Source organism: Pteropus alecto, unplaced genomic scaffold, assembly GCF_000325575.1.
Source record: "Pteropus alecto unplaced genomic scaffold, ASM32557v1 scaffold3, whole genome shotgun sequence".
Lineage (NCBI taxonomy): Eukaryota > Metazoa > Chordata > Mammalia > Chiroptera > Pteropodidae > Pteropus > Pteropus alecto.
Genome location: NW_006442484.1, coordinates 32,845,694 through 32,868,900, shown reverse-complemented (window position 1 = coordinate 32,868,900; position 23,207 = coordinate 32,845,694). Strand labels below are relative to the sequence as shown.

The following is a 23,207-nucleotide window of genomic DNA, read 5'->3' as shown; positions in this document are numbered from 1 at the left end:
AATCAGGTAGATTCTTTGTCATAGTCTACATTCACCCTGGGACACACACGTGCACACACACACATCCCTCTCCATTTTTTTGTTTTTAATTTTTACAGTTCTTGCATAAAGTTCTTTTTCTTTTCCAGCTTTATTGAGGTATAACTAATAAAATTATGATAGATTTAGTACACAATGTGATAATATATATACATTGTGAAAGGATTCCTCTTGAGTTAATTAACAAATCTATCATCTCATACGTTTACTCTTTTTTTGTTGTTGAGAACATTTAAATTCTACTTCCTTATCAAATTTGAATTATACAGTACAGTGTTATCAATTATAGTCACCATATTACACATTAGACCCTCAAACATTATTCATCTTATAAATGAAAAATTGTATCTTTTTAGCAAACCCTATTTCCCCCACACACTCAGCCCATCAACCACTTTCTATTGTTTCTATTAGTTCAATATTTCTTTCTTTCTTTCTTTCCTTCTTTCTCTCTCTCTCTCTCTCTCTCTCTCTCTCTCTCTCTCTCTCTCTCTCTTTCTCTTTGTCTGTCCGTCTGTCTGTCTGTCTCTCTCTCTTTCTTTCTTTCCTTTATTATTCCACATATAAATGATACCAATCAATGCCTGTCTTTCTCTGTCTGGCTTATTTCACCTAGCATAGTGCCCTCTAGGTCCATTCATTTTGCCACAAATGACAAGATCTCCTCTTTTTTTAAGCTAAGTGTTATTCTATTGTTTATATATACCACATTTTCTTTATCCATTCATCTGCTGATGGACATTTAGGTTGTCCGCATAAATTCTTTAATGGTTATTCATCCTAAAAAAACAGTCTATTTAAATATCTGACATCACTTTCTATTTGTATACATGTTTATTTTATCCTTAGTACTTTGATAATTGCTTCCAAGTGTATCCCACAATACCCAGAATAGTCCCAGACCACAGTGATTACTCGGATACTAATGAACAGATTTTACAATTTTTTTTTTAAACTATGTTACGTTGTTTTTAACATAGTTTAATTGCTAGAGGTCTTTCAATAAAACTGTAGAAAGAGAATGTTCATTGAAGTGTTATTTAAAATTCAATAAGCAGTTAAAATTATGTTACTCCTGCAGGCTGGAATGTGAATTACATGCAATCATTAGAAATTATTTGTAAAATACATACAAATATGAGATAATATACACCATATGTGTGTGTATGTAAAAGCAGCAAACTATACTATAAAAAGTACAGCATATCATTTAACATACATAATGTACACGTATGTCTATGAAAAGAAAATACTGGAGGACAGACACACACCAAAAAAATTATTTTTAGCTCCTTTTTGTCTTATTATTTAATGAAAATGAAAGGAGAGATTGTTTGCTGTGTGGGTAACTTTACAGAGGATCTTCTAAAACAGAAAGTGTTGGTCCAGACAAAGAGAAAAAAACAAAATCAGCAGTTGTGTACCAAGCACCTCATCTCACCTAGGTAAAAGATACAAAGAAATGCAAGCAAAAAGCATGGCCGGTGGACGCCCTCAGGTCAGCTACAATCTGAGATTAATATATAAAAGGTGAGGACAGTGGTGCCTGTGCTAATATGTTTACTATAGACAGAAGTACAAGAGTGGAACTGAGAGCTGTCTGGGAAGCATCCTGAGAAATGTGGGGCAAAGACACAGCCTTAAAGGACAGGAAAGATTTCAATGGGAGGAGGGGAGACAGTGTTAACAGAGACAGGCATTATTAATAAGTCCACCCATTTACCTGGAAGTCTTCTCATCATCCCATTCTGTAAAAATCCAAGGAAGATCTTAAGCAATAACAGCCATAGGGAGAAGGTGTCCAGCCCTCTGGCAATCAGCCCTCTGGCAAAGCGCTTGGGGGTGATTGTGGGGAGGATTACCTAATAGGATCTGGTTAGCCTCTAGCAGATTTGATAACACTCAAGTGGCTGATAACAGGAGCCTAACTCTGGGTTTTCAAAGATTAACATTTTTACATTGGAATGTACACTCCATCCCTACAAAAGTGCTTTTGAAAAGAGAATAACACAAAGAAACATAAGGTAGTCATTCATTACACTGAAAAGTTCAATGGCAATGACCAGCTCTCAGCGTGCCATAACTTTCAAAGCACGACACTGTGTCCACCAGCCAGCCACCTCCAGACGAGATCCCACAGGTGTAAATGCAGAGAGAGTTACAGGACAACCTTATACAAACACAGTGGCAACATACCCAAAGAGTCCACATCGCAACTGTAGGAGCTCAGGAAGAACTGGTATTTGCTAAACATTGAACCAAACAAGACAGCAGGTGTTTAACAGATATTATCTCTTAGTCTTCACAATCAGCAAGGCAAGAAAGGGTTAGCCCCATAAATGTCCACTCGGTTCAGAAATGGCAAAACTTAAATTCACACTCAGCTCTGTCAAGCTCCAAGACTGTCATCTTTCTACTTAGATTGGTATCATGTGTCCCAACAAACTCATAAGCAGACATAAGAATACCCTTAGTATCACTTCTAAAAAAAAGGGGGGAAGGGGGGATATTGATCATTTTGTCAAAATAGTTCTTTTACAATATAATTCATATATGATGCCAAGAATTCAATTGAAAAATCTAAAAACATATCTCAAGCCCCAATGCAGTAAAGTTAACCACTTATAATTTAGCAAAATAATATTATAAAGCCCACAAATAGATTATAAGTTGTACGATTTTTTTAAATGATTGCAAATCTAAAATATTAAAAGCTCAACTTTTTTGAAATATGAAGATATCAAACTGAGACATGAACATCAAGATTGATTTTTTTCATTCTCGTTGAGCATTAATCTAGTTTGTATTCAAAAATATATCACCTTTTTCCTTTCCATATCTTTCTCCTCCTCTTCCACTCACTCTCTTCTCCCCACAAAAAGAGGTTCTGCTTCTACCATTAATTGCAAAACAATTCTATTCTTGATCTATAAACCATGAAATAAAAAAGTTATGACCCATTCGTAATTTCATTTCTGTTGTCTTGAGAACTCCCCGTAAAAAGTTAAAACTAGATAAGTCAGAGTAACTTTGCCCAAAGCATCCGAAGAGTTTTTCATATTAAAAATGATTTAATTTCTTAAGCACTCTTTAAATGATTTCGAGTGATAATGTCAAATCCACACTTTAGAGGTTTAGAGTATCAATGCCAAACCTTAGCACATTCATTCACACAGGAGACACTCAAATGCTATTTGCTATGGAGTACAAGCAATTCAGGATAAAAGACAATGTCTTCTCTTTAGAAAAAAACAGAAGAGAACTTTAGTAATTAACTTTTTAAATTTTAAGAAGAAAGTTTAAGGGTTGAGATTTGGAGATGGAGAGAAAATAAATGCCTATATTTTTATTTTTTTTAAGAGTAGAGGAAGAAATTTTTAATATGGATTATAAAATACATAAATAAAAAACAGTATACAAGTAATTTTTTAAATAGGAAGAATTATTCAATCCTACCAACCAAAGAGCTTTCTGACTTTTTTTTCTATGTACATAAAGACAGTTAAAGGGGCCTAGCTTAGAACCTGCACATAGTAGACCCTTAAATGTGTCAAACAATTACTACATACTTAGAAGTGGGGAGGAGGCAAAAATATGATTATAGCATATATACCATGCTGTAACCTGCTATTTTTCAACTTAATAGCAGATAAAAGCCATCTTTCCACATCACTCCACCCAGCTCCCTCTCTCCCTGTACATAGCTCCTTATTATCCCATTGCATGAAAGATAAAGTTTTTCCCCAAGCTCCTTTTGAGGTGAATATTTGGCTTTTCCACATTTTTGCTATTAAATAGTACTCTGATGAATATCCATGTAATATAACTTTATGTGTCTGTATAATTATTTCCTTAGCATAAATTTTTAGAAATGGAATTTCGTGGTCAAAAGGTTGGCGTGTTTTAAATGATCACTCTGATGGGTTGCCCTCCAGAAGATTTTTTCCCATTTATTTCCCCGACACTGTTTGAGAGCATTCATTTCCCCATCACCCTTACCAACACTGGTGATATTCTTTTTCATCAAGCCATAAGGAAAAAGAGTTAGATTAGTATTTAGTGAGCCCCTACCATATGCCAGGTGCCAGCTTAAAAGCTTTATGTGTATTCTGATAGCCCTGTGGAGCTTAGGTATCTGCAAAAACTTTAGACCTATTTAACTGATGAGAAACTAACACCCAGAGATGTTAAGTAATTTGCTCGAGGTCAGACAACTTGTGAAAGATGCTGCTGGGTTTGAACCCAGTTCACCCATCACCAGATTCTACACATTAGAGCAATTAAATTTCACGAAAAGGTCAAAATCCTGTGCACTTACTCTAGATGCTATCTCCTTCCCCGCAAAACCTACTGAAAGTTCCGATTTCAAGAACACTGGAAAAACTGCTGAGCTGGGGTTAGGCAAATTGAATTCATGGTTGAGTTCAAGCCCTTACAGGTAGCTGCGGTGTGACTTTGGAAAGACTGCTTCTGAATCTCTTTCCTTGGCTGAAAAAGAGCCCATATCTACCATCTCTACTCTAAAATGCTGTTGTAAAACCCAAAAGGAACATCCATTCCTTCAAGATTACGTGCGGAGCCATTTCTCTGTGCCTTGCACTCTGGTGACAAAGAGGCCACCCTGCCCCAAGGGTCTACAAAGAGATGAATATCAGCCCAGAGAACCAAATAGCTATGACAGAGTGAATGAACATGAGTGCTTCACAGGCATCACAGGTAAAGGAATCGTGATGTTCCACAAAACAGCAACCATTTAAAAAGATAAGACACTTGGGAAAATGCATGAAATCATATTAAACAGAGAAGCCTATATCTAAATACATATCTTAGTTACAATTATATTTCTTCCAAAAGAATATGCAAAAGATGGAAAGAAATAAGAACATGGATGTTGTATTAAATAAATAGTATCATTCTTTTCTCTTTTCCAAACTATACAGACCACCATTTAACATTTACAATCTCAAAATATTTTAATTGCTATGGGAGCACAGATGGAAGTGATTAATTCTGACTAAAATAATGTATGTGAAAGTAGGAAACTCTAAAACCCCCCATGAATGGTATTATTGTCAGAGCATGAACTAATCTAACATTCTACATAATAGCATTACAGTGCAGTAGCACAAGTTATTTTTACACTCTGCCACTTGGTTTCTAGCTCACCTGATAATGTACGTTAGTCATTCCTTTACAGAATTTTTTTTTTTTTTTTTTTTTTTAAGAAACGCATGCATGTGAAAAATGGTCAAACGGTACAAAGGGGTCTGCAGTAAAATGCAAGCCTGTCATCTCTCCCACACTCCATATCCTTCCCAAAGGCAATCGCCATAAGTAGTTTCTTATAGATGCTTCGAAAGATACTCTATGCACAGATATATTTTTCATTTAATAATATTCTTGGAGGTTTTTTCATCAGAGCACATTTAAATCTACCTCGTTCTTTTAACATCTGCAGATCACTCTATTGTATGGCTGCACCATTTATTTAATCGGACCGTGCACTATAAAAACGTCTGACAGTGCTATTAACACTATGTATATAATTACTTTTCCTTACAGTTTGATGTTCCAACCTAACAAACTTTATATCTTCTAAGGTACACCAGGCCCATCCAGTACCTTCACAGACACTAGGCTCTCTGGGCTCATTTCCCTGTTCTCCTTGCCTCCAGCCAAATCCAGGCTGAGTACAGTTCTCCTAAATGCTCCATCCATTGCTCATGCTGTTGCTTTGGCTACATCCCATCCCACATTCCTTTGCTTGTTTAATTCTTACTCAGTCCTTCAAGAGAGGACTCAGGTATAACTTCCTTCTGGAAGGAGAGGATCTCCCAACCCTCAGGGCAGAGGAAATGCTCCTGCATTTGGCTCCTGTCACAGCTGATGATGTGTCATGAGGTCAAAAACCTCATGATGAATTTGTGTCAGCCCTGACCACCAGATTTTTAAGTTCTTCCAGGACAGAAATTATATCTTACTAATTTCTGTAACTATCAGAGTTTAGCACAAAGTCCGGCACACTAAATATACTTAATACCTGTTGAATTATGCTGAAATGAACAAGGAGACTTCTGAACACCTATTAGGTGCCAAGCCCTACTCTACATGTACTATACAAACATTATTTCTCACTGAATACAATGATCTCCATTTTACAGATGAAGAAACCAAGGCCATGAAGTTAAGAAACTTGCCAAAGAGCACTAAGGGAGAGCTGAAATCTGAAGCCATGTCTGCTTTACTCCAGAATCACTGATCTTTCCATCATGCTGTTCGCCTACATGTTTTGATGCTGAAAGTTAAGAAGTCACATACATGGTCCTGAAGGATGGGACATCATAATTACTGTGGATAATCTAAAGGCACTTTTCTGCCCCCAAAAACGTGAGTCACAGCAACTTAGAATATAGGACTAAAATGGCAGAAAAGAAAGAGGAGGTTATAAACAAGCAAATCTTGTCTATGGCATCCATAAATATGCACTTAGCATACCCAGGCAGAGGCTTTCAGGAGCCATTCATAATAAAAAGAACAAGCAATCTTAAGTAGCTGCAATATTCTTGCTTAATTCCACCAGCTTGCTCTCCCTCTGAGCACTGTCAGTTAGACCCCAAGTTTCTCTCCCCACCACACCAACTCCACAGCATCTACAGTTCCCAAATCACTCATTAAAGCTAACCTTTAGGCCAGCACCCTTAAAGGATTTCAAAGTTAACCAATTCTGCACAGACACAGCCACTCAGAAAGCACCTATCAGTGGGCAAGGGGTGGGGCAGAAGGGCAGCATGCAGGAGTAGGTACAGGGTCTTCTTAACCTGCTATGAGACCTGGGGCCGGACGTGGACCCTCATATCTGCTAACTGGATGTAGTAAGTAAGAATGCCTGCTCCCTCTGAAGGCCTTCAAGAGAATGAAATTAGATAATTTAAGAAAAGACACTAGCACGGAGTCTGGCACTAAGTAATGGTTCAATTGGCTTCTATGCAGTGACTGAGCAAACCCACCAGAGAGCAAGCTGACCTCCTATCTCTTCCACCAGGACAGGGACTAGAAAGGGAGCTGGGAAGCCCCGTCATTGACAAAGGAAGTTGAAATGCCATTTAGCAAAGGTGGAAAAACAAGAGGAAGCCGCTCCTCCCTCCCACACATAAGAAAAATGAATTCACCAGCAGCAAGCAGTTAACGACCCCAAACCTTGTTCATCAGGAGAGACAAGCAAAAAATACCTTAGGAGTAATCAGGCACCAACAAAAAAAGACACATAGGCTGAAAACTAAAACCAAAAAGACACTTTGTTTCCTATTATCAGCCACAACCAAATAAGAATGCCTGCTAATTCTGGAGGGAAGGTAGAATAAGGTAAGTAATGGTTATGAGAAGCGCACTGCGCGCAGTCGGCCCTAAATACACTGCCGACTGGAGTAAGCGGGCACTAAGGTGGTTGGATGAGGCACATTTCTAGGCCTCACCCTCCCTCCCAAGATTAAGGGAGTATTGGCTAGGTTCAGGTTTACGTGTTTTGACTTTATGTCACCCAACTCCCAAAATAACCTTCGAAAGTACCAGAGGGTAGCGGGGAGGAGAGAAGGGGGAAGTATTTTTAAAATAATTAATTACTTATTTTTTTAAAAAAATCCTTCAAAAGTACCCGCCTTCCGAAGTCACAGAATATAAACTCAAGGAGACTGGGTAACCCCGCCCAGGTCATCCTGAGATTGAAGAGCTGAGTTGGGACCTGAACCGAGGCCGTCTGGCTTCAAAGCTTCCACTCACTCAAAAAAAGCAGGACATGCAGGGTGGGGGTGGGCAAAAATGGGTGAAGGGGTCAAAAGATACAAAATTCCAATTTTATAAGTCCTAGGAATGTAATGTACAGCATGGTATAACTATGGTTAACAACACTGTGGTGTAGACTTGAAAGTTGCCAAGAAAGTACATCTTAAAAGTTCTCCTCACAAGGAAAAAAACATTTATAACTATATGTATGTGGTGATGGATGTTAACTAGACTTATGGCGGTGATCATTTAGCAATAGATACAAATATCAAACCATTATGTTACTATACATCTGAAACTAATATCTTACACGTCAATTATATCCCAATTTTTTAAAAAAGGCAAAATTGACAGAGAGGAAGGGGAGAGCAACCTAGGCTGGAGTCATGACTAATAACAAGCAAATGGTCTAATAACTGGTTGGTCGATCGGGTTTAAAACGCAGATTTCAAAGAGTACTTTCCAGTAACCTTTCCCAGCTTTATTGAGATATTACTGACATATAACATATATAAGTTTAAGGTATAAAATGTGATGATTTGATACACACATATATTATGAAATGATTACCATAATTAGGTTGGTTAACCCCGTCATCCCATCACATAATTACCATTTGTGTGCGTGGTGATAACATTTAAGATCTACTTTCTCAACTTGCAAATACATAATATAGTATTGCTAATTACAGTCACCATGTTGTATATTAGATCCCCATTCAGTGACTCTGGGATAACCTAGGTCATATCTGGGCAAACAGAGAACCCCGGGGTATTACACCTCACTCTCTGCATCCCAGGTTCCCTCCTCCAACCTCTTGTTCCATAAGAAAGAAAAATACTCAATCTAATTTCACTAGAAATCTCTTGCCAAAGGTCCACTTAAAAAGCAAAAACAAACAATTGCTACTTTGAGTGTTAATCCAAATAACTAAAAAGCATCTTTGGCAAAAATAAATATGAAGGTACATAAGTTTCTAAAAACAAGCAATTTCCTAGGTGTTGCTTTTCACCAGACAGCAACATCATATTAAGGAGCTATTAAACGCTCCCTGAAAGAAGTGAAATTAAAAGACAGCCTGGGCTATTCAGAGCCATACTTTCTCAAAAGTATGACCCTGTCACAAACTGCCTTGTTCAACTCAGGATCTTAATAAAAATGCAGACTGCCAAACCTCACTCCAGACCCAGTGAATCTATGGGCAGGGCCTGGAAGTGTGCATTCAGGTGCTTCCTATGCACAATACCATTTAGGAATAGGGGATCCAGGGATAGGAACTAGTTACCCATCCTTTCCTACAGTCTACCCCAAGCCTTCTCAGAGGACTTAAAGGAGTCTCTACAGAAAGGCTGGGATGCTGCCCCAAAAAACAAGTTTCCAGCTGCCTACTAGGCATTTCCAACTCGGTACCCCAGGGGGGGCCCAAACTTTGCCTCTTTCCTCCTGAGAGAGTTCTCGGTTACTTTTATCACTCACTGTCCACATTGCCTAGAAACGGCCTTGCTCTCTACTTTCAGTCAGATGCCAAATACAGTTTAAGTCCTCACTGAACATCATCCGTAGGTTTGGCAACTTTAAGCAAAAGGATGTATGAGGAAACCAGTTTACCATAGGTTAATTGATGTAAACAAGATTTAAGTTCCTACAGCATCTCATTGCATCTTATCATTGTTATAATGAAACAACCTTGAACGAAAAGATGTTATTCGAGGACCAGTTCTATTCCTTTCTGTTCTGGAAGAAGCTTCCATTCCACTTCAAAGTCATCTCCCATGTGCAGCTTTCTTTGGGTTCTCGTTCCCTCTGTTCTAAAAGCACGGTGTTCTAAATGCACAAGACTAATAATCCGAGTTCAAATCCTGGCTGAGCCAGGTTACTCTGAGTCTGTTTCCTTCTCTGCAAAATGAGGATGACGACAACAGCACTCTATGAGAAGTTTTTTGCTTAGATTACATGAGCTAATGTACCTCAAATGCACAATAAAAGGTATTCGACTGATATTAGTTTTCCTCCTCCCACTAACTCAGGCTCAAACATCATCTCTCACCTGACCTACTTCAAAAGCCACATGGCAGAGAGCCCTGCCCCCCATCTGTCCCCACGCCATCTCTCCACACCATCACCACTGCCAAAGCTTTTCTCCAACACACAGCTCTGATTACATCATCTCCCTGCTTTAAAACCTTTGACAGCTATTGCTTGCTTTACAGGATCAAGTCCATACTTCTTAGCCTGGCATGCAAGGTGTTTTGCAATCTGACTTTCCCCTCCCTGCCACTGTACCCAAAAGCCAAGCACCATCTGTTCTAGTAACAACACCCCAAACATGACTTGTACTTCCATGCCTCCTAGCCTCTGTTCATGGTGCTGCCTTCGTAGAAAGGCCCTCACCCTCTTTCCCACCTGGCAAAGTGCTACGCATCTTTCACCTCCTCCCTGAAGCCCTCCCCAGTCACAAACTCCTTCTTCCTCCTTCTTCCTCCTTCTCTCCCTCCTTTTCTCTCTCCTTCATTCACTTCTCTACTCTCCTGCTGCACACGTGTCTCTAACATGTGTACCTGCATGCACTTGTCTCCTCAGACTGAGACACAGAGCTGGCCTCAAACTCAGAAGGGCACAATGACAGCCCTCAAAAAATATTTGTTGAAAAAAATTAATGCAAGACTTCTATCACCCTTTGACAAATGAAAACAGTTTCTAATTTGTCAAACAGTTAACACCTTCATGGTAATTTTTTACTTCTAAAACCCCAGGATATTATATTTGTTGAGCTAGCTAAGACTTCTCTTAATGAAGTAAGCAAAAAAGCCCTGTGAAGGTGAAATGTCTTCAAAAATTCCATTGGCTTAAAACACAATCACTATCCCTCTAGAAGTGGTATTTCCTCACCTTTCCATGATTCCATGATGGGATAGGGAAATCACACTCTTTGATTCCTCTGGTTTGACTTCTGATATGAGGAGCTGGACAGTTTAAAGGGTCCCTCTCGCTTAAATGAAATATTTCAGAAAGGAAGGGATAAACTGTTGCTTAATGGTATGAAAAAAGCATAAAAAAGCTCAAGTGCACCTAAACTTGCATGTCCTTGGGGCATCAAGTTCATTCTCCGAGAATAGGTCCTACTTGGCCAGGGAGCAGTGCAAGTCCTAGTCTCCCTGAGCCCTTTTCTGGTACAAGCCATTAACAGAGCCACATGCCCTACCGTTGGAAATAGCTGATAGAGGGGACCACTTCTTGGTTTACCCATAAATGCCAAGAAGGCAAAGCTCATAAATGTCTGCTGAAGTAGCCTATACTCTGCTCCTTGACTTCTCTTATTAAAACTTAGGATACTATTAATTTTCCCTTCTTGGGAAAATATAATAATTCTTTAAGAGGGCACAAAGCCAGTAAGGAGAATTCTCTTGTCCTCCTCCACTGAGAGGATGTGAGCCCCGTTAGGGAAAGCACTAACTCCTCTCCTCTGTAGGGAAGCCTGCTCTCCCAGTTGATGACAGTCCTGTTCATAATTACACATGTATGACTTGAGTGTGGCGATACAGACTCATTCCATCTAAATAAAATAAAGTTTAAAGTTCTAAACCACAAACGAATCTCTACAAACGAAGTCCATGGAGTGTCTCAAGTTCTCACTGTCTTATTAAATAAATGCATTTTTTAAATACTGATTTTCATTAAAACCAGTTTGTTGGCAATACCCTCACGCCAATAACAAAATACGCTTTTGTCTCTGGTTCCTTTTTCTCTATAAATTACCATCTAAAACTGTCCCACTTGTTCAAAACATTTCATATAAACATCTAATTGTTTTAACACAAGCAACTAACTATATAGATTATCTTGAAATCAAGGTCTTATCTGGATTTCTGTAACAAGTACCTTAAAATTCGTAGTTTCAAAAACACACAGGGCAAACAAAAACTTCCATTCAACTACTGATCCAGAAAGCTGAACTTTAAAATATGGCTAAGAGGAAGAGAAGAAAGAAGAGAACTGACCTGTTTTTGGCATCTATGAGCCAAGCATGGTGCTGAGCATTTTATCACATAGGTTCTCACCTTTAATCTTGGCATTACTCTATGAAACTACCTCCTTTCACAGACAAAGAAACCAAGGTCAAGTAAACTGCCCAGAGCTACACACAAAACCACGGTTCATCTGGCTTCAAAGATCATGCTTTTTTTCGCTATACCCTATACATTTGTGTTTTTAAAAGGGGAGGAGAAAAAATGAGTGTGTATATGTGTGTATTTTGTGTACTATTCTAGTTAGAAAGTACCTATTCTGTCCAAGGCACTTTATTATTCAAAACAGGCGAATTTTGATGTGAAAAACAGTACTCTTGCCTGCTAAGGGATTAAATATAAGAATGTGCTAAGCACTGCCTCTGATGGCTACCATTCATCACACGAAGCTACTTTATATATTCCATGCTATTCTTCATTAAGACTCAGAAAATTCCTTTAAGTTTAATTTTTCCCAGACATCCAACAAGCGCTTGGAAGGATATTAAGGGGAAAAAAAATTTAAATAGCAAATTAAGTTAGCAAAGTCAGATAGGAATTTTTATTTACATGCCTGAGTTTCCAAGACAATGCACGTATGAAATTATCAACCTGAGTCATTTAAGTTATATAAATACTCAATCACTATGTTGTAAGCCTGAAACTACAATAATATTGTACATCAAATGTAATTGAAAAATAAAAAGAAATAAAAGAAAAAAATTATCACCCTAAGGGTGTACTTAGATTTATGGCTATATTTCAGATTAGCATAAGCATTTACCAGAAAAATATTCTGTTAAAATTTATCAAACAGAAGTAGAATTAATGTATGTTTCTAAATTAATGTGCTTAGAAATAAATCTTTATGGAATAGTGCTTTCTCATTACAATTCAGATAGCCTGTCATTCCGAATCAAATTCAACCACCAAAAATGTTTAATACCCAAGCCATTTTATCCAAGAGGCACATGGTTTATAGTCTTAAAATACACTGAAAATGTATATCCATTTAACTGGGCCAACTATTCAGACTACCACCATGTTCCAACCACAAGTGGAATATATTAACTTTGCAGTCCCCTCGATATACTAATAAAATTAATTTCCAAACATGCTCCAAGCCATTTCTTCTTTATATTAAAAAAAAAAAAAAAAAGCTACTTATAAATTGCTAAATTCATGCCTTTTCCCAAGTGGGGGATAGAGGGGAGGAGCATAGTCTAGGATCTATTGCTGCCTAAAATATTTAACCTGAATTTAAATATGCCTTTAGATCTAACCCCTAGTTTATAGGAAATACAGGAGGTCAAATGGACAAGGTAAACAACGACACAAGGAAACAAATTCAGAACATGGGACCTGCTACCAGTTCTCTTCTAAGAGAAGGAGAGAGGAGGAAGGGTAGTGAGATAGTAGTTTTCTACATTTAAAAAAGACTAAAGGGACAAAACAACAACCCACAGAACACTGACCGAATTCTTGTTCCAAAAAACAAAACTGGTGACAAATGTCATTAGGGGGACAATTAGATGATATTAAGAAATTACTGTTACTTTTATTAAAAATTGACAATGGCTGGTGATTTTTTTCATAAGTCCTTAGTTAGAGATGCATACTAAAGTTTGTCAGGTGAAATTATATGATGTATGGGATTTCCTTTAAAATATTTTAGCAAATTAAACAACTCAACATCGTTCTCTGGCCAAAAGATGCTTTGCAAAAGTTCCTACAGTTCAATGCATTTGAGAAATACTAAATACTCTGTTTCCTTCAAGGAGACTGAGAATGAACATTAGAAATAAGGGTGCTCGAAAGTCCTGCAGTTAAAAACAAAAATACCTTTTTACTTTGGTCAGCCCAGAGTTTCTCACTTATTTGAACATAGAACTTGTTTTCCCTGCATAACATCTATTAATTTCCTGAGAATCGGTTTCCCATAGAGCCCACTTTGGGAATTGCTGCTTAATGTAAATAAGCCACTCTGAGGTAAGGCTAAGTCACATGTGTGCTTCAAGAACTCTGAATAATAAAAAATTCACAATTGCAGCTATTTGCAACTTAGATGCCACTCACTTTTTGTTGTGTGTGTGTGTGTGTGTGTGTGTGTTTTGCATTAATAAGTAGTTGCTTATCCTATAAATTAACATATTTTAAGTCAGACTCTTTCTATAATATGAAATTACCACTGTAAAATTTTCCTCAAATGCAGTTAAATTTTACTTATTCAAATCCATTTCCTTGGAAATCTACAATGGAATTGATTTCAAGTTCATTCACGTTGTCAAACCACACCTACTTTTCACTTTCGAAACTACTTTGAGATTTTTTCCAAAGGTTATCCTAACCCTCTCCAATGTCTGGCTTCACAGTAACAAAACACAAAACAAACAAAATCTGAAATCAAAACTATTTGACAGTCTTTTAGGTGGTGCTTAAAGGTTTCCAGTAATTTACCTCAAAGTCTCCCAGATTTCCATCTTTATGTACCAAAAATGGTCCCATTCTTACAAATAGGTCCTTTGGGTACTTGAACAACTAGATCCCAAGAAAAGATTCACCCTGTCACAAATTCTACTTACTTCATGACTAAAAGTTTTATAACAGGTCTGGGGTTTTTTTCTTCTTCTTCTTCTTCTTCTTCTTCTTCTTCTTCTTCTTCTTCTTCTTCTTCTTCTTCTTCTTCTTCTTCTTCTTCTTCTTCTTTTTTTTTTGAGAAAAAATTGCATCCTATTCCAATTAAGAGCCTCAATATGATACTTTAAAACGTTGGAAATATTCTTAAAAGACAAAAATGGCTAACAAAGAAATCTGAGCTAGAAGTCACTGCTACAAAGAAACAATCAAATTTGATGTCTCCCTTGCATCTGGGAGGCAATTTACAACATTCAAAACCCTTTCATATACATTCTGTCATTTGACCCTTAAAACCCTGGAGAGATGTCTGTTTTCCATCATGATAACATATATTTAACATGGCTCAACTTGAAAGCCAACAACTTGTCAACCCTCAATTATCCTTACCATGGAGAGAATATCAGCATAAATAATTTGATTCAGCTGAGCAGTGTAGCGTCCAACAAGGACACTCCTATCTCCTGACAAGGATGCTCAAGTCAGACCCCACCACTGGGGCCTATCTCCCATGATTTTGCTTGGTGGTACCTGCAGACAGCTAACTGTCCTCAGGCATTTAGATCTTCATACAGCTCATCCTCCAGGCCTTTTCAGTCACTCCACAAGGAGAGAAGACTTCTTTTAGCTCACTGAACCTGCAGGGTATTGTCCAGTAATGTTTTTGTACCACCATCCAAGGAGCTTCCCATTTTCATCCATGTTAGTGTTACCAAGTGAAAGAATAACAACGTGTAACTACAGGCAACATGTGTGAGAGCAGAGAAAACAGCCTTGGAATAAACATGACCCAGATTTGGATCCTGAATCCTCCTGTCCTGGTCATGTATGCTCCTTGACCTCAAATCTCTTACATGTCTATGAAGCTCTCAACCTCCTAAGGCTGTCAGGGGATGGAGGTGAGAAAAACTCCCACAGTAACTGGCACAGAGCTGTGATCAACGACTGTGGGTTCTCTGTCAGCCTCCCTCTCAGAAAGGGAAACATGCAATTTAAAAAAATGACCAAGGCAAGACAGGACCGTCATCATCAAGAAGGCTATAACTCATAAGCAAAGCAAACAGGTGAACAACTTAATAATATAAAGAAAAAAGAGTATAAATGTACAAGTAATGTGCTAGAGAGGTTAAGTAGAAGGAACCATTTAAATGGAGAAAGGAGAAATCAGAAAAATATTAATGAGAAAGCAGTATTTAGTTGAGCTATGCCTTGACGGACAATGAAAATTTCAGTGGTGGGGGAGAGAAGAACAGTCTCCTCAGAGGCAAAACTGACGCACAGTATGTGACAGTTATAGAATGGGCAGGAGCTCAGTGACATTTGCAGAGACACAGAGAGGACAACTGGGTCTGTAAAAGAAAGTTATGAACCAGATCACAGAGAATCTTGAAAGCTATGAATAAAAGGGTAATAGCAATTGCTGTTATCTCTCCTTACATCAGCTATGGTGCTTTCAGCTGCAAGTAACAACTATAAGTGATTAAAAATGGCTTAAACTGTGGTCTCGAAACTTCTGATCATGCAGCCCTAAGAGTAAAAAAAAAAAAAAAAAAACACTAAACATATACCCACAATATGCTATAAGTTGTATATAACTTATAATTAAAACATTAGAGTTATGAATTACCTATATATACTTATAAACATTCATTAGAAACTTTTTTAAGCTACCTTATGACCCAGCAATTCCACTTCTGGGTATTTATCCAAAGAAATCCAAAACATTAATTTGAAGATATATGTACCCTTATGTTCACTGAAATTTTATTTACAAGAGCCAAGATATGGAAGTGACTTAAGTGCCCGTCAATAAATGACTGAATAAAGATGTGGTAATATATATACAATGGACTATTACTCAGCCATAAAAAAATGAAATCTTACCATTTGCGACAACATGGACGGAACTAGTGGGTGGTTATTATGCTAAGTGAAATAAGACAGAGAAAGCAAATACCACATGATCTCACTTAGAGGTGGAATCTAAAGAACAAAACAAATGAACAAACAAAACAGACCCACAGATATAGACCCACAAATATAAAGAACAAACAGATGGGAGGGAGGGTGGGGGACTGGGTGAAAAAGGTGAAGGGATTAACAAGTACAAATTAGTAGTTAGAAAATAGTCATTGGGATGTCAAGTAGAGCATAGTTAATGTTATTAACTATATATACTGCCAGGTGGGTACTAGACTAATCCAGGGGATCACTTCGTAAATTATATAAATGTCTAACCACTGTGCTATACACCTGAATCTAATATAAAATAATACTGAATGTCAATAGTAATTGAAAAAAAATTTTGATTTAAAAAAATTTTTAAAGAATGAGAATGATTCGAAGTTTTAAGTTTATTTTTATTAATACAAATCTATACAAAATTTTTGTACAAACTTCTTATTAAATTTGATTGAAAGCCCATTTCCTAATCTCCGAATAAAACATTTTCTTGTTCCTGTATACTTACTTACATTATTATCACTTTGCAAGAATCTGCTTAAACCACATGGGAGTCAGTTTACTTAAAACTAGAAAGTATAATCCATAGTCCTGTTTACATGGATACAGTCCACCAAAGACAAGAATAAGAATGAGGGTAACACTGTCAATTCCACTAAGTTGCACAATGCCTACGCTTCCCTCAAGTAACTGTAAATAATCTAAGTGACAGGAAGCTTTCATATATACTAATCAGTGTTGATCCATCTATTAAATATCAGTAAAGCTTAACGTTTTCCTAGATAAAGTTTTAATATTGTCTTCCCTCATAGAAAAGGATCTAGCACACTTCACTTTGGAGATCACCATCTGAAACAAGAATAAAATTTTTTTCTCACACAAGATGTTCTGAATCACAGTGGTTCTAGGGTTGATTAATTCAGCAGCTAAAAAAAAGTCACTTTCAATCCTTATACCTCATGAGCCTCAAAATGTCAACTTCTATTTTGCTGACAACCTTAGGTTCCCAATATGGCGAGACCCAACAGGTATCACATATCTATCCAGTCAATGGTCACTGGAAAAAGGAATGGCATTACTAAAGTTGTCGTGGCTTAATCAAAATTCATTTCCTGGGGCAGGGGACACACCCAATTTACCCTGAAGATCATGGCCAACGGAAAACTAATCAAAAGCAGGGTTATGTTATCAAGTAACGTGGCCCCCATAGTGAATCACGTAACTATCAGAGTATGAATGAGCCTTGGCACAGGCAGAAGAACCATCCAGCTGAGCCCAGCTCCAATTTCTGAATACTAAGCAAATCAACAGTTTTAAGTTTAAGCCGCAAGAAGGAAAGGAGATCGGGATGGGGAATGCTGTAACAAACCATCCCTGACCTAGCACTCTACCTACGTAGAACAATGGGGGAAGAAAAAGCTACACTGTTTCATTTCCACGGATGTTTTCTTAAATTCAAACATCCAGTTCAGAGTCAGCAAGCACTCGATAAACATTAATAATTGATGTTACTAATCCCAAGTAATTTAGAATAAAGCATGGCAGAGAGAGGCGAGTATAATGGGTTCCATGGGAATAATAACCAACTCCTGAGTTTTTTGCAGTAATTCAATACCCTGTTACGCAAGTGCCTGTAAATGCAGCAATTCAAATCCCCACACAATGTAGAAACGTCCACCACTCTCAACACTATGGGGTGTACGTTGCAGGAGCATTAAAAATGTCTATACCCTTAGGCATACTGGTATCCTGCATTAGAAACATATCCTGCATTTTGTTTACTCAGCTCCTTCCCTCTTCCATTAACAATAACTCCCTTCTTTGTGGGACACTTCGTCTCCCCACAGTCCCATCTTGTGGGTCTAACCTGGACTGCCAAGCATAACTCTCCTTTGGCTGGCATCAGGCCAATCGGATTGTCTCCAGGGTTTTCCCAAATTGCGAATCACATAACATAAATCGTGAATTCATGTAATAGAAGAACTAAGAGCAAAGAGTTAGTTTCTTGATGATGTGAGGTTATGAAGCTATCAGTAGCCAGGTGCAGGGTCCTGTGATTTAATGAGTAAAGCACATTTGAGCCAAAGGGCTCTGAAAGCCTAAGAGATATTTCCTTCCAACACACTTAAATGTCAAAATAAACTGAGTAAATAAATTATGGTAATGTATACAATAGATTTACTAAACAGCAATTAAAATAGTGCCAAAGGAGAATGCACTGGTATGACAGGGTAACAAGCACATTATGTAGGTATATACTGTACTCTAAACTGTGCAAATATACTACATGCACCTTTGTACGTCAAATCTTTTTCATATTTCTTCAAAAGCACATGAAATATAGGCTCCCATTTTTGCATGACTATATATGAATGAAAAGGTCATAGTCAAGTTTCTTAGAGACTGCCCCACCCCCACTCCAACTCGCAGAGGTAATAAGCAACTGCTCATGATAGGCAAGTAACCCTAGGTGTGCTGGGGTGGGGCAGGGAAGGTGGTGAGTCACCATGGCTCTGGGCTATATGGGCGAACATCCTGGGTTCACATCTATACATACAGCTGTGGCTGGAAGATTTTTACTAAAACTCCCCCATGGCTGTGGCTAAAATCCAGGGACTATGCCATCCCTCTGCAAGACTTTTCTTGTCCTTGACATTCTTGACTATGGGACTCTTCTTTCCAGAATATTCTCCTTGATCACACACATCTGCAGGAGCCCCTAAAGACAATAACTACCCTAGACAGGCAACCCTCATCAGTGACACAGTCAGGCCAGAACCCCTTTCACTTTCCACAAGATAATGTTTCCCCCGATAGCCTTCTTTATCAAAAGTCCTACTGTCATTCTCTTGATAATAAAAAATGAGAAGCCATTCTTTGTCTTCGCTGCTCTTGTCCCCTTCTGATACACTGATAACAAAGTCTCCCAACTTCATTAGCAAATACTGCTTCATAATGCTCTTTTTCCTCACACATATGGATGTGGCAGCCTTCAAAGTCAGCCCGTAGGTACTGATTGATACATCCTCTTTTTGTGGTTGAGACATCATTGCTTAATATTTTGAAAAAACATTCTTAGAATAAGTTTAAAAAGCTGAAGATGGATGGTCCGCTCAGACATAAAAGAGCCTATAGTCTAGCACATAATTTTATTTAGAACCTTTTAAAGAAAATCCATACCAGCTTCCAGATGAGTGTCAAGTTGCACTCAGTGCTCTTAAGTAGGCAAGCAGGATACAGGATAAACAGAGTGAAAATGGGTCACCTGCAACCTACTACTTCTTTACCATTAAATCACTAGTACCTTAAAGGAAGAATTTATTTAGCACAGAAAGTGCTGCAAAATCAGATTTATCGAGACATCAGTAGAAAATCCATACCAGCTTCCAGATGAGTGTCAAGTTGCACTCAGTGCTCTTAAGTAGGCAAGCAGGATACAGGATAAACAGAGTGAAAATGGGTCACCTGCAACCTACTACTTCTTTACCATTAAATCACTAGTACCTTAAAGGAAGAATTTATTTAGCACAGAAAGTGCTGCAAAATCAGATTTATCGAGACATCAGTTAAAAAAAAAAAAAAAAAACACAACAAAGATGACACCAAAGAAGGGACATTCATCCAGGCTTTGTAAATTAAGCAGAGAGATACCAAGATGAAAGGCAAATTATATGTATATTTCTTGTTTTTAAAAAAGATGTATAGATTTGAGAAGTGATTTCCTTAAGAATGCTGTTTGGGGTACTAGTCCAGATTATAAATCACACTTTACCCTGAAGCTTACTTAATAAAAAGAAGTTGAGAATACACAAAGTTTATTCTAGTTTGAGGTATGTGAATTTCTGAATTCTCTTAGGGGAGAAAATTTTATTGCCAATATCAGTGTACCATTTTTAATCTCTGACATCAAAGCACAGATAGATGTTAACCCTGGGTTCTGAAACTAGAATAACCCATAAATGAAATACTGTGAGAGATACCACATATTAACAGACTGTTTGTCAGGTTTTATCCAATTCACAGGTGATTCCATGAATAAAGAGAGGTGCAGGAGAGGAATAGGGAGAATCAGAAGACCTAGGTTCAAGTTCAGCTCCACCATTTACAGATGATATTGAGCAAATGGTTCTAACTCGCCCCACCTCAGTTTATCTATCTAACTGAAGGTTCAGGAATAAAATATGTAAGTAAAACCCTTTATAAACCCCAAAGCATTGTTCTAATACTACAGCACTGACTCCAGAATGTGTGCATTTCTCAAACTCTTGGAGAGTCACAGAACTTTAGGGTTGAAAGGTACTTGCATTTTAGGGATGATAATGAGAAAACCGAGGCCCAGAAAGGTTTAAGCGCCTTGTACAGATAACACTTGTCAACTGGTAAGAAGTTCTAGTTTTTCCACCACTGAAATATGCATTTAGATAGTTCAAAACAAAACTATCCTAGGACTAAAACAAATCCCTCCCCAGAGAGAGAGAGATAGGAATGTACGTAGGTAGGTAAGGTAGGCAGATAGGTAGGTAGATAGATAGAAAGACAGACAGACAGACAGACAGACAGACATGGTCCCTGCCTGACAATGGTTCAACTTTTTTGATTTTATGATGGTGTGAAACTGATACACATAATAAATTACATGGATATTCAGCAATTTATTATAAAATAGGCTTTGTGTTAGATGATTTTGCTCAACTGTAGGCTAATGGAAGTGTTCTCAGCATGTTTAAGGTAGGCTGGACTAAGCTATGATGTTCATGTTCGACGAGTTAGGAGTATTAAATGCATTTTCGATGGGATATTTTCAACTTATGATGGGTTTATCGGGACGTAACCTCATCATTAAGTCAAGAAGCATCTACGCATCCTCTGCTTTATTTTGCTTTTTGTAAACTTCACTCCAATAACTTAAAAGTTAAACTAAACTCTACATCAGAAAGGTAAAATAAAGCCAATTCTCTGGCTCTGAGACTCACAGCCTACTTTCAATCCAACCCAGACAAAACCTTTACAATTGAGTTATAAGAGGCTAATGGAAACATCCATGTAATATTAACCTCCAGCTATGCTGGCAGGCAACATTATAATATGGATTACAGTTCTACCAGCCCAGGGATACTGGTTTTAATGTTCCCTGGGAGATAAAGAATTAATCAGCAACTTAAAAGAGGATGTTGATCTAAAAATGGACATTTAATGGAGACAATTCCATTATATTTAAATTGTGCCCTCAATCACCCAGTATCAAAAACCCACTATGGCACCAAAGAAATTGTGTGTGGTTAGAGAGACAAAAATGTTCTTTTTCTACAGGCTGTTATGAGAAGCAGAAAAAGGCTGACTATGAATCAGTTATGTTTTAGTTCCACGGTGGACATAAATTATAATTTGGACATTCTGGTGGTTAAACCAAGAAAGCAGGAAAACCATAGCTTCCAAGTCCCTGTAAAACTTAAGTTTGTAGCAACCCAGCTGAAAGATGGGGCCATGAAAAGTGACCTTAGACTTATTTCTGGACTTTCCTGCCTCCACTAAAATCAATGACACTATTTCCCATCCCTTATTGTCAAATCACAACAGTCCGGAAGCCTGGACCAAGTTCATTTGGCAGGTAACAGGAGCAACCCTAGGAGGAAGTCCTGAGGATGTCAGATACCATATTTCCTTTTCTCCTGCTTACTTTTCATCTTAATACCTCCAGAATATATTTACCATGCATTCTGACTGACACCCACCAAGCATGCTGCCTGACACAAACTGCGGAAACTGGCATACCCCAGGGAAGGTCCCTGGTGAGATCTTTTAAGTAGCTTAAATGAGTAAGACATGCATTCTACTACTATAACGAGCATCTCTCAGTCCCTCATAAATTCTTTCATTCCCAGCCATGAAGAAGCAGCTGTTAAAATCCAGGAATCTTCCTAGTAGCAGATCTGAAATACCTCCAAGCTGCCAGAGAAGCTTCACAACTGCTTTCTTCTCCTTCCCCTCCCCCCCAATCCCAGGAGTGCCAGCCTGGCAGGAATAAAGATGACCCAGGAAGAAAAAAGAGAGAAAGCAGCCGATCTGGTGAAAGCAGAGATGCAGACTCCCCTCATTTCCACTACAGAGAAATACCAACTCTCTGTACCAACTAACCAGATTTCTCCTTTACTCTCTGATTCCTGCCCATTCCAAACATATTACTAACTTCTGCAGTCTGGTGGTCTGGTATTTCTCGAGTTAGCGACCTCAGCAGTCCTAAATCCTTTCCTTAAAGATTCTGAACCAGACAGTTCCTTTCCGTGTCAGAGTTCGAGGCCCATCCCACGGGAAGATTCAGCTTCTCTTTACCTTGTAACCCGCCCAGTCTGCGCTGTAACTCGGGTCAAGTTCAAGATGAAGGTGCCCTCCTAACCTACTGGAGTTGACTCCAACAGGGAAAAGCACTACAGAAACCAGTTCCAGGCACGTGGATCTGGGGCAGCCAAGAATGGGCTGGAGGGGGTTGGGTGGGAAAACTACTGTCTCTGAGCCCTGAGTCCTCCGACCCCTGGCCGTGGCGCCGTATTTCAACCTGACCACCGCCGCATTTCCTCTTGGAGCCTTATACAATAAGTCAAGTAAGTTTTGAGAACGCCGGTCCAGAGACGTCCCTGTCTGCAAACACAACACACAATGCCTAGGGCTTCCTTCCTCGCCAGCTGTTCCGGAAAGCTACCGCGCCAAAGCAGGGAGCCTCGCACACCCCCAGCATTGTGCACCCCACAGTCCTTCAGGAAGACGGCGTGCTCTGACATAAGCTCCCAAAGT

General features: G+C 38.4%; 1 protein-coding gene across 10 annotated transcripts in view; it reads right to left on the bottom strand.

Annotated features, from left to right (window-relative positions):
* TANC1 (tetratricopeptide repeat, ankyrin repeat and coiled-coil containing 1) overlaps window positions 1–23,207 on the bottom strand; it is a 215,529-nt gene that overhangs the window by 191,527 nt on the left and 795 nt on the right. The window lies entirely within an intron of this gene.